Consider the following 11,923-nt stretch of genomic DNA (forward strand, 5'->3'; position numbering starts at 1 on the left):
GTTCTCATGCCAAAGTCCAGAACCTCAGCTTTCCTCTGGGCACTTCTCACCTGTTTCCAGTCCAAACAGTTCCAGAGGGCTGATGCTACGTTCCACCCACCTTGAAGATGGGCATATGATCCACATCTAGCCAATCCCATGGTACACCTTATGGGTGCTCTGATGGTTCAGGGACGACGCTATGACCCAAAACCAGGCCAATGACGTTTATTTTATTTTATTTTTTGGCCATGCTGTGCAAGCGGGATTTTAGTTCCCCTGCCAAGGATCGAACCTGTGCCCCCTACGTTGGGAGTGCAGAGTCTTAACCACTGGACCACCAGGGAAGTCCCATCCCCTCATTTTCAAAACTGCTATGGATTTAAAGCACACAAGAGGATTGTGATATGAGTGGCCTTTTCAGTATGACTTCTTTGACTTAGAATGTTTTCAATGTTTATCCATGTTGCAACATGTATTATCAGTGCTTCATTCATTTTTTTTATTGTGGTTAAAAATACATAACATGGGGATGGGGGGCAAGTGGAGGGAACGGCCCACATGCACATCATTCACGGACCCCCTGGACTGGAGGGACTCGTGAGAGCCGGAGCCCAGAAATCCGGGGATGGATAAGACACAGCGTCCCCTCCAATTCCCGTAAGCACCCCTTGCTCCATCCTGCGCCCAAATACCTCAGCTAGGCGCTCTCCCCACTCTTTACACTCCAAACTCAGCCAGGACAGACCTCTGCAGCCGCCGCTCCCCACCCTGAAGGTGAAGCTCAGAGGTCCTGTCCCCCTTTCCTCGGAGGGACTCTTTTTGGTGACCACAAAAGGATTCGATCGCTCAGGACAAAGCTGGTAGAGGACAGCGGGATGGCTGCGCCGGGCGTGCCGCGTTTCCTCCTAACCTTCGACTTTGACGAGACTATCGTGGACGAAAACAGCGACGAGTCTGTCGTGCGCGGGCCGCGGCGGGCCAGCGGCTGCCTGAGAGCCTGCGTGCCACCTAGCGCGAGGGCTTCTACAACGAGTACATGCAGCGCGTCTTCCAGTACCTGGGCGAGTAGGGCGTGCGGCCGCGGGACCTGCGCGCCATCTACGAGGCCATCCCCCTGTCGCCCGGCATGGGCGAGCTGCTGCAGTTTGTGGCCAAGCAGGGCGCCTGCTTTGAGGTTATTCTCATCTCAGATGCCAACACCTTTGGCGTGGAGAGTGCGCTGCGCGCCGCCGGCCACCACGGCCTGTTCCGGCGCATCTTCAGCAACCCGTCGGGGCGCGACCCTTGGGGGCTGCTGGCGCTGCGGCCCTTCCACGCGCACAGCTGCGCTCGCTACCCCGCCAACATGTGCAAGCACAAGGTGCTCAGCGACTACCTGCGCGAGCGGGCCCACGACGGCGTGCACTTCGAGCGCCTTTTCTACGTGAGCGGCGGCGCCAACGACTTCTGCCCCATGGGGCTGCTGGCAGGCGGCGACGTGGCCTTCCTGCGCCACCGCTACGCATGCACCGCCTTACGCAGGAGGCGCAGAAGGCCGAGTCCAGCTCCTTCCGCGCCAGGGTGGTGCCCTGGGAAACCTCCACCGAAGTGCGCCTACACCTGCAACAGGTGCTGAGGGCGTGGCCTGCAGGGGGCACCCGGGCGGGGAGAGGGTGGGGCGGTGGGGGTCGGGAAAGAGAAAGCTAGTTTTATTACTCCCTCTCCCTTTCGTTTTGGTATATCCCTCCGGGATTTCCTGGAATCCCAGGGTGGTCCATTTGGGGACTGGAGGAGGGAGCTGGGAGCTGTCCCCATCTGTGCAGTTAGCCCAGCTCGGCTGCCTCCCCCAGTTCCACTGCAAGCGAATTCCGGAGTCTGGCCGCACCAGGGTGGCGCGCATATCTGAGCAGGCAGCAGTGTTTCCAAAAACCTTGTCCTCCCAGCTGGGAGGACGGGGTTCCCTGTCAGGGTAGAGAAGGAACATGTCCCGCCGCGTCACGGTTAACTGTTGCCTTGGGCTGCATGGCCTCCGTCCTCCAGTCTTCTGTCCAGGGGACCCAGGCCCCGAAATGTTCCCCCCACCCCGACCTCCCCTGCACCGGACTCCCTGCGGAGAGAGGTGGCGCTCCCTGCCTACGGTCCCAGGCCTAGATCTCGCTTTACCTACTGTGACCCTACACTACACTCCTTGCCTCCCTCCCCGCCCCCACCCTGTCAGCATCCCCACGGGAAAAAAAGCTAGAGGGAATAGTCCCCTCCTGTTGGTGGAAAGAGGTAGCACACTGTCCCGGGGCTCGGGTCTGGCCAGCCAGGGACCTCACAGAGCCCGAAGATGTCTCCTCGCACCCCAGCCTCGTCTATGCAGCAAGAAACCAGGGACTTAACCAAAGTCGCCCCACTGACGGGGCCCTCTGAGTCCCCCTCCTCCCGTATGGAACAGAAAGCCATGATGCTTTAAAGCAGAGCCAGTGGAAACCCAAGGTCCACCTCCCTCTTTTGGTGTTTCAGAGCTGTAAAGGAGGTGAAGGGGCAGAGGTGAGCGAGATCTCTCACGCTGCAGTCTGAGGGATGAGGGCGAGGTGATCTCTGCTCTCAGAGAGCCCCACTTAAGTGAGGGAGCTGGTCCCCACTCTTGGAGGAGTGCCCAGCTTGGGGAACCAAGCCTGAATACACAACAAAGCAGGCAGCAGGCAGAAGAGCAGGGTGCAGCCCACCTCCGCAGAGGGGCACAGGGGTCTAGTGTGGAGGGCCCCGTGAGCACCGAGGAGATGGGAGAGCGGAGGGGCACAGGGGTCTAGTGTGGAGGCTCCGTGAGCACCGAGGACATGGGAGAGCGGAGGGGCACAGGGGTCTAGTGTGGAGGCTCCGTGAGCACCGAGGAGATGGGAGAGCAGAGGGACACAGGGGTCTAGTGTGGAGGGCGCCGTGAGCACCGAGGAGATGGGAGAGCGGAGGGGCACAGGGGTCTAGTGTGGAGGGCGCCGTGAGCACCGAGGAGATGGGAGAGCGGAGGGGCACAGGGGTCTAGTGTGGAGGCGCCGTGAGCACCGAGGACATGGGAGATTCTGCTGCTTAGGGCAGGCAGAGGAGGCTCAATTAGCAGGAGCCGTGCAAGTGGGCTGCCTTTCAGTCCCTCGGCCACTAGCCCTGCAGGGCAACCATCAGGAAGTCGTCAGGATTGTATTCAAAGTCGGCACTTGCAGCTGGAGATCCTGTCTTCATGGCGTAAGGGTCCCCTGAGGATAAGGGCACCAAACTCCCTGGCTTCCAGTTCTTTCCTGTCTCCAGCAGGCCTCTGGGTGCCTCCTCTGTCTTTACCAGGACCCCTTCCCACTGCACTGGGGGGAAGGAACAGACACAGCTCACAGCCCAGGAGGCGTGCAGGACTGGTCCAGTCTTGACTGGAGCAGGCTTTGGAGTGGGACTCAAGAGGCTCACTGAAGGCGGTGCCCGGGTCAGCATCCCAGAGATCCCAGGCGTCAGCAGCTGGCCTGCACATAGCTCCCGGGGAGGAATCCAGACCCCTCTGAGCCGATGCCCTCACACCAGCCATCGGAGTAGCGGCGGGTGATGCAGATAATGGTGCCCTCAGAGAAGGAGAGTTCGTCGTCCTTCTGGCGCGTGTATGGGTTCGGTGTCACCACTGCAGGGCGGGAGGAGAGGGGTGCCGTGAGATGTGCGTCCTGCCCCGCCACAGGGACGCTTGTGCCCACGTACTGGACTCTAGGGGGCGATGTGGGGAGTGGGGCAGGAGATGCCTTCTCCAGAGCCCCAGGACTCCTCCCCAGCTGAGCTAATATTCAGTGTCAGGCCAGCTGCTTCCCTCCTCTGGGGGTGCGGTGGGGTGGAATGAAAGGCTCCGCAGGTGTGGCACAGGCCGCCCCTCCACTCCAAGAAGCGTCAGTGTCTGAGAGCAGGGCCCCAGGGTCTGCCCATGTTTTGTAACCTGCTTTCAGCCCCCGCTCACCCTGGTCCTCCCACAATGTCTCTAGCAGGTGCTGGAGGTATTGCTCAGTAGGTGCTCTAGTAGGTGCTCAGTAAATACAGTAACATTGAACAGTGTAGACTTGGCCGAGTGAGGCTTGGGCAAGTCACTTAGTTTACCCTCTCAGGCTCAGCTTCATCTGCTAACTGGGAGTGTGAAGATCCTAGGAGGTTAAGTGAAAGCGAGAAGATGGATGAGAAGCTTTGACTCTGGGGTCTGGTATAAAGCAGGGGCTAAATTATGTTACCCACCCACCCCACATAACATAACATTTGCCATTTAAATCGTTTTGAGCATACAGTCCATGGCATTACCTACATTCACGTTGTTGTACAAATATTCTCAGCATCCTCCTCCAGAACTCATTCATTTTCCCTGTGGGAAATTCTGTATCAGTTTCTCTAAATTTTTGCCAACATCTGTTATTTTTAGCTTTCTTGATTGTAGGCCTTCTAGTGTGTGGAGGGGTGTATGGCGCTGTGGTGTTAACTTGCATTTCATCACGGCTCATGATGATTAACGTCTCTTCATGTGCTTGTTGACCATTTGTATGTCTTATTTGGAGAAGGGTCTTTTCAAGTCCTTTTTCCATTTAAAACATTGGGTTGTTTGCCGAGTCCCGCCAAGCGCTCCTCCTGGCGGTTTTGGTGTCGGTGAGTCCGGCCTGGAGCGGTCTTCCGCGCCGCAGGGGCCCACGCGCCGGGGCCTCCGTAGCGGCCTCTCAGGAGAGGAGACGCTCGGCCCGCGGCGCCCGTGTCCAGAGCGCCGAGATCGTGCCGTGCCGCGCGGACGCGGCGCTGCCGGGGCGGGTTTTGTTCGGCATTGGCTGCGGCGGTCTGCGCGCCTCTCCCGGAAGCGGGCGTCCCGGCCAGAGCGCACCTGGCGCGGGGCGTCCTCGGGGCTCCTCGCCGTCGGCGCCGCGCGAGCCGGCGGGGGTCTAAGGAGCCAGCGCGCGGCGGCTGGGAACGACCCGTCCCGTGGGTCCCTGGCACCCCAGCGGCATCCGAGCGCGGAGCGGAGGGCCGCGGACCGCAGGTAAGGAGACGGGCTCGGTGGGGTGGGTGGAGGAAGGAACGACGAATTACATCAGAGCTATTTGCTACAGTCGCGGAGCTACCTAACCTGGCGGCAGCAGGAAGGGCTCACCTTTGGAGTAAAGGCTTTGAGGACGAGCCCGAGCCTACTCACTCCCGTTTTACAGAACATCTGCAGGTGTAAAGCTCACTCGTGCGCGGTTTTCCTAAGCAGCCAAGTGCCCCTCCCCCGCGATGTCTCTGCAAGCAGAACCTGAGAGGGGCCGGTGCCTTGAGAGACTCGCCCTTGGCCCATGGGAAGCCCAAGGGATTTATCCTGCATGGTGATTTCACGTGCTGGGACCCCCCGCCCCCCCCCCCCGCCAACCCCCACTCTGGCCAGCTGGCCCAGCCTTGGTTACTGCACTTCTCCAGCCCCAGCCGGCCCTTGGCCACCTGCTGGGATGGGAAAGGGAAGCGTGTCAGAATTTCACCTTAGAAACTTGCCAGGGGGCGTGGATTTAAACACATAGTGGTCACCCTGGCAGAAGAGAAGGGAGGAGGGCGCCTTGTTACCCTTTCATTGTGGAATCGGTGGCGCTCCCGCTGAGAGGGACCTCTCCAGTGTTTGGTGTATTGGAACTGAATAATTAGAACTTGTACAATTTTCAAATTATGTGGTACTTGAATTTAAAAGCAAAACCCCTAGAAACTCTAAGTGTTTTATAAATTGAGATCTAAAAATTGAAGGTCTGTTTTGCTTCCACTGTGACATTATATTAAGAAATGTGCATTTATTGAGAAGAGAGTCAGAAAAGGGAAGCAAACAGAAAACTCAGACGTCCCACTGCAGAGGCCATGGGAGTTAAGCTGTAAACGCTGCTGGCTTTCAGTAGCTGCAGCCATTCTCTTCCTGTAGCTGATGGGATACAAAGCTCTACTGGGCTGTTCTTTGCACGGGGTAGTCTTGTTTTGCAGAAATTCAGCTCAGAGCCATCTCTTGATGTACAAGAATTTCCCAGATTAGGTCCCCGGCAGATCCTGGAGGGCCAGGGGGATTCCTTGCTTCAATATACCCGTCTGTTGGAGTAGAAAACAGCAATGACGTAGTTTTCTTTAAATATGGTTTTTGGTCTATCATCCAGAGCTTAGAGTAGCTGTTTCCTTTCTCCCTCAATATGGTTGTGTTCCTGGAATGAATTATAGTCATATGACCTTGTTTTTACAGGCGAGGGTGAGGGTCAGGGTCAGGGTCAGGGTCAGCGTCAGGGGTCAGGGGTCGGGGGTCGGGGGTCGGGGCTGGGGTTAGGGGGTAAGGGTTAGGGTTAGAGTTTAGCGTTAGGGTTAGGGTTGGGGGTTAGGGGTTAGGGGTTAGGGTTAGGGTTAGGGTTTAGGGTACGGGTTAGGGTACCGGATAGGGTATGGGTTGGGGTACGGGTTAGGATTAGGGTTAGGGTACGGGTTAGGGTATGCTTTAGGGTTAAGGTATTTATTAAACCTCTCCCACTCTCCAGATGTCACTTAGCACGTAAAGGAATATTATTTGGGGTCCAGCCATGGAGAAGACTTTAGACACTAGGATAAGACAAAGAACACACGCATTATAAATAAATCACATTAGGATTTTGTTTTTAACCTGTCCATTAAAACACTAGTGCCTAGGAAATTTAATGGAGGCAGAAGCAGTAAAGGGTAGTTTTATGGGAATAACATCACAGTTTTCTGTGGAATACACAGATTTTGACTGGTTAGAAAGTCAAGGAGGAATGCTTTTGTTCTGAAGATATAAACCCTACCTTCTAAATTGAGCTGTTATTGGAAGTTAGGAATTTTTTGTTGCTGTTGTATTGCTTTGTGTGTTCATGATTATTCTGCCTGCATCTCCCTTGTTAAACCTTTGATTTGGGGAAGAGTGCCATTCCTGGAAATGAGTTTACAGAATTATTCTCAAAAACGGAAGGAAATGGTTCTCACCTAAATATTAAGAAATAATCTCTATACTGGTGTACTAACAGAATTATGATTCAGGGATAATAATTCTATGAAATGTAATTAAAAACAATATATATTTTTTCTTTTAAATTTCCATTGTTACTTTTTAAAAGTACAATTATAATTCAATACTTTGTAACAAGTGAAATTTAAAAAGATTAAAGGGAAAGATAATATTTTACCACTTGCCCTCCTTTCCCACTCCCTGAAACGACCAACATAATGTGTAGCTTTCTCATTTTATGCAGGTGTTCCTTACATGTGGAATTCATGTTTCTCACTGTAGAAAAACAGATTTAGCTCTCACACATTTTATAGGCTACGTAACAGTCCGTAGAACAGAAGTACCAAGTATTTCAGACTTAACTTTTTGAGGGACACTCAGGTTACTTTCTGATTTATTTTGTTGTTCTGCTAAGTTGTTTTAACAACAGAAAAATATATTTTAAAATATAAAAATCAAAATCAAGTTAGGGGTGAGGATAAGGGTTTAGGGTATGGGTTAGGGTACAGGTTAGGGTTAGGTTTAGGGTATGGGTTAGGGTTAGGGTACGGGTTACGGTACAGGTTAGGATACGGCTACGGGTTAGGGTTAGGGTATGGGTTAGGGTTAGGGTACGGGTTAGGGTATGGTTTAGGGTTAGGGTATAGTTTAGGGTATGGTTATGGTTTAAGGTGAGGGAACGTGTTAGTGTTAGGCACGGGTTAGGATTAAGGTACGGGTTAATGTTAGGGTCAGGGTTAGGGTTAGGGTAGAGTTTAGGGTACTGGTTCGGATACGGCTACAGTTTAGGCTTAGGATACGGATTAGGGTATAGGTTAGTGCGAGGGTACGGGTTAGGATTAGGGTACAGGTTATGTTTAGGTTTATGGTACGGGTTAGGGTTAGGGTATGGGTTAGGGTACAGGTTAGGGTATGGCTACGTGTTAGGGGTAGGGTATGGGTAAGGGTAGGGGTTAGGGTTAGGGTACAGGTTAGGGTACAGTTTAGGGTATGACTACGGTTTAGGGTTAGGGTATGGGTTAGGGTACGGGTTAGGGTACGGTTTAGGATTAGGGTACGGGTTAGGGTTATGGTACGGGTTAGGGTATTGGTTAGGATTAGGGTACAGGTTACGGTTAGGGTACACTTTAGGGTATGGGTACGGGTTAGGGTTAGGGTACGTTATAGGGTACAGGTTAGTGTTAGTGTACAGGTTAGGATTAGGATACAGGTTAGCGTGAGGATTAGGATTAGGGATAGGGAACGGGTACGGTTTAGGGTACAGGTTAGGGTATGGCAAAGGGTTAGGGTTAGGGTACGAGTTAGGGTACGGGTTAGTGCTAGGGTCCGGTGGAGGATTAGCGTACGGATTAGGGTATGGGTTAGGTTAGGTTTCGGGTACAGTTCAGGGTATGGCTACAGGTTAGAGTTAGGGTACGGGTTAGGGTACGGGTTAGTATTAGGGTACGGGTTAGGGTTAGGGTACGGGTTAGGGTTAGGGTACGCTTTTGGGGTTAGGGTTAGGGTTAGGGTTAGGGAATGGGGACGGTTTAGGGTACAGGTGAGGGTACGACAACGCTTTAGGGGGAGTGTACGTGTGAGGGCATGGGTTAGTGTTAGCGTACGGGTTAGGATTAGGGGACATGTTAGGGTAAGGCTTCGGGTAAGGGTTAGGGTTAGGGTTAGGGGATGGGGACGGTTTAGGGTACAGGTTAGGGTATGACAATGGTTTAGGGTGAGCGTACGTGTGAGGGCACGGGATAGTGTTAGCGTACGGGTTAGGATTAGGCGACGGGTTAGGGTAATGCTTCGGCTAAGGGTTAGTTTTCGGGTTAGGGTTAGGGTTAGGGTAAGAGGACGGGGACGGTTTAGGGTACAGGTTAGGGGACCACAACGGTTTAGGGTGAGCGTACGAGTGAGGGCATGGGTTAGTGTTAGCGTACGGGTTAGGATTAGGGGACGGTTTAGGGTAAGGCTTCAGGTAAGGGTTAGGGTTAGGGTTACGGTTACGGGACGGGGACAGTTTAGGGGACAGGTTAGGGTACGACAACGGTTTAGGGTGAGCGTACGTGTGAGGGCATGGGTTAGTGTTAGCGTACGGATTAGGGTTAGGGGACGGGTTAGGGTAAGGCTTCGGGTAAGGGTTAGGGTTAGGGTTAGGGGACGGGGACGGTTTAGGGTACAGGTTAGGGTAGGACAAGGGTTTAGGGTGAGCGTACGTGTGAGGGCATGGGTTAGTGTTACCGTACGGGTTAGGATTAGGGGACGGGTTAGGGTAAGGCTTCAGGTAAGGTTTAGGGTTATGGTTATGGTTAGGGGTAGGGGACGGGGACGGTTTAGGGTACAGCTTAGGGTACGACAACGGTTTAGGGTGAGCGTACGTGTGAGGGCACGGGTTAGTGTTAGCGTACGGGTTAGGATTAGGGGACGAGTTAGGGTAAGGCTTCGGGTAAGTGTTAGGGTTAGGGTTAGGGGACGGGGCCGGTTTAGGGTCCAGGTGAGGATACGACAACGGTTTAGGGGGAGCGTACGTGTGAGGGCACGTACGAGTTAGGATTAGGGGACGGGTGAGGGTAAGGCTTCGGGGAAGGGTTAGGGTTAGTGTTCGGTCTATGGTTAGGGTTAGGGGACGGGGACGGTTTAGTGTCCAGGTGAGGGTAGGACAACGCTTTAGGGTGAGCGTACGTGTGAGGGCACGGGTTAATGTTAGAGTACGGATTAGGATTAGGGGACGGGTGAGGGTAAGGCTTCGGGGAAGGGTGAGGGTTAGGGTTCGGGCTAGTGTTAGGGTTAGGGTTAGGGGACGGTTTAGGGTCCAGGTGAGGGTACGAAAACGCTTTCGGGTGAGCGTACGAGTGAGAGCACGGGACAGTGTTAGCATACGGGTTACGATTAGGGGACGGGTGAGGGTAAGGCTTCGGGGAAGGGTGAGGGTTAGGGTTCGGGCTAGGGTTACGGTTAGGGGATGGTTAAGGGTCCAGGTGGGGGTACGACAACGGTTTAGGGTGAGCGTACCTGTGACGGCACGTACGGGTTAGATTAGGGGACGGGTGAGGGTAATGCTTCGGGGAAGGGTTAGGGTTAGTGTTCGGGCTAGGGTTAGGTTTAGGGGACGGGGACGGTTTAGGGTCCAGGTGAGGGTACGACAACGCTTTAGGGTGAGCGTACGTGTGAGGGCACGGGTTAGTGTTAGCGTACGGGTTAGGATTAGGGGACGGGTGAGGGTCAGGCTTCGGGGAAGTGTTAGGGTTAGGGTTCGGGCTAGGGTTAGGGTTAGGGGACGGGGACGGTTTAGTGTCCAGGTGAGGGTACGACGACGCTTTAGGGTGAGCGTACGTGTGAGGGCACGGGTCAGGCTTAGCGTACGGATTAGGATTAGGGGACGGGTGAGGGTAAGGCTTCGGGGAAAGGTTAGGGTTAGGGTTCGGGCTAGGGTTAGGGTTAGGGGACGGGGACGGTTTAGGGTCCAGGTGAGGGTACGACGACGCTTTAGGGGGAGCGTACTTGTGAGGGCAAGGGTTAGGCTTAGCGTACTTGTTAGGATTAGGGGACGGGTGAGGGTTAGGCTTCGGGGAAGGGTTAGGGTTAGGGTTCGGGCTAGGGTTAGGGTTAGGGGACGGGGACGGTTTAGGGTCCAGGTGAGGGTATGACAACGCTTTACGGGGAGCGTCCGTGTGAGGGCACGGGTTAGGCTTAGCGTACGGTTTCGGATTAGGGGACGGGTGAGGGTAACGCTTTGGGGAAGGGTTAGGGATAGGATTCGGGCTAGGGTTAGGGTTAGGGGACGGGGAGGGTTTTGGGTCCAGCTGAGGGTACGACAACGTTTTAGGGGGAGCGTACGTGTGAGGGCGCGGGTTAGGCTTAGCGTACGGGTTAGGATTAGGGGACGGGTGAGGGTAAGGCTTCGGGGAATTGTTAGGGTTAGGGTTCGGGCTAGGGTTAGGGTTAGGGGACGGGGGCGTTTTAGGGTCCAGTGAGGGTACGACAACGCTTTAGGGGGAGCGTACGTGTGAGGGCATGGGTTAGGGTTAGCGTATGGGTTAGGATTAGGGGACAGGTGAGGGTAAGGCTTCGGGGAAGGGTTAGGGTTAGGGTTCGGGCTAGGGTTAGGTTTAGGGGACGGGGACGGTTTAGGGTCCAGGAGAGGGTACGACAATTCTTTAGGGGGAGCATACGTGTGAGGGCACGGGTTAGGCTTAGCGTACGGTTTAAGATTAGGGAACGGGTGAGGGTAAGGCTTCGGGGAAGGCTTAGGGTTAGGGTTCGGGCTACGGTTAGGGTTAGTGGACGGGGACGGTTTAGGTTCCAGGTGAGGGTACGACAACGCTTTAGGGGGAGCGTACGTGTGAAGGCACGGTTTAGGCTTAGCGTACGGGTTAGGATTAGGTGATGGGTGAGGTTCAGGCTTCGGGGAAGGGTTAGGGTTAGGGTTCGGGCTAGGGTTAGGGTTAGGGGACGGGGACAGTTTAGGATCCAGGTGAGGGTACGACAACGCTTTAGGGGGAGCGTGCGTGTGTGGGCGCGGGTTAGCGTTAGCGTACGGGTTAGGATTAGGGGACGGGTGAGGGTCAGGGTTCGAGGAAGGGTTAGAGTTAGGATTCGGGCTAGGGTTAGGGTTAGGGGACGGGGACGGTTTAGGGTCCAGGTGAGGGTACGACAACGCTTTAGGGGGAGCGTACGTGTGAGGGCGCGGGTTAGCGTTAGCGTACGTGTTAGGATTAGGGGACGGGTGAGGGTAATGCTTTGGGGAAGGGTTAGGGCTAGGGTTCGGGCTAGGGTTAGGGTTAGCGGATGGGGATGGTTTAGGGTCCAGGTGAGGGTTCAACGACGCTATAGGGGGAGCGTACGTGTGAGGGCACGGGTTAGGGCTAGCGTACGGGTTAGGATTAGGGGACGGGTGAGAGTAAGGCTTCGGGGAAGGGTTAGGGTTAGGGTTCGGGCTAGGATTAGGTTTTGGGACTGGGACGGTTTAGTGTCCAGGTGAGGGCA

General features: G+C 54.7%; 1 pseudogene across 1 annotated transcript; it reads left to right on the forward strand.

Moving 5' to 3' along the window:
• Nucleotides 1-857: 857 nt before the first annotated feature.
• On the forward strand, nucleotides 858-2,526 carry LOC307188955 (phosphoethanolamine/phosphocholine phosphatase-like; annotated as a pseudogene). The gene is made up of 2 exons: nucleotides 858-1,590; nucleotides 2,470-2,526. The product of its transcript is annotated as a phosphoethanolamine/phosphocholine phosphatase-like (transcript).
• The last annotated feature ends 9,397 nt before the right edge of the window (nucleotides 2,527-11,923 follow it).

The sequence above is a fragment of the Stenella coeruleoalba genome, assembly GCF_951394435.1.
Source record: "Stenella coeruleoalba genome assembly, chromosome: 7".
In the NCBI taxonomy this organism is placed as follows: Eukaryota; Metazoa; Chordata; class Mammalia; order Artiodactyla; family Delphinidae; genus Stenella; species Stenella coeruleoalba.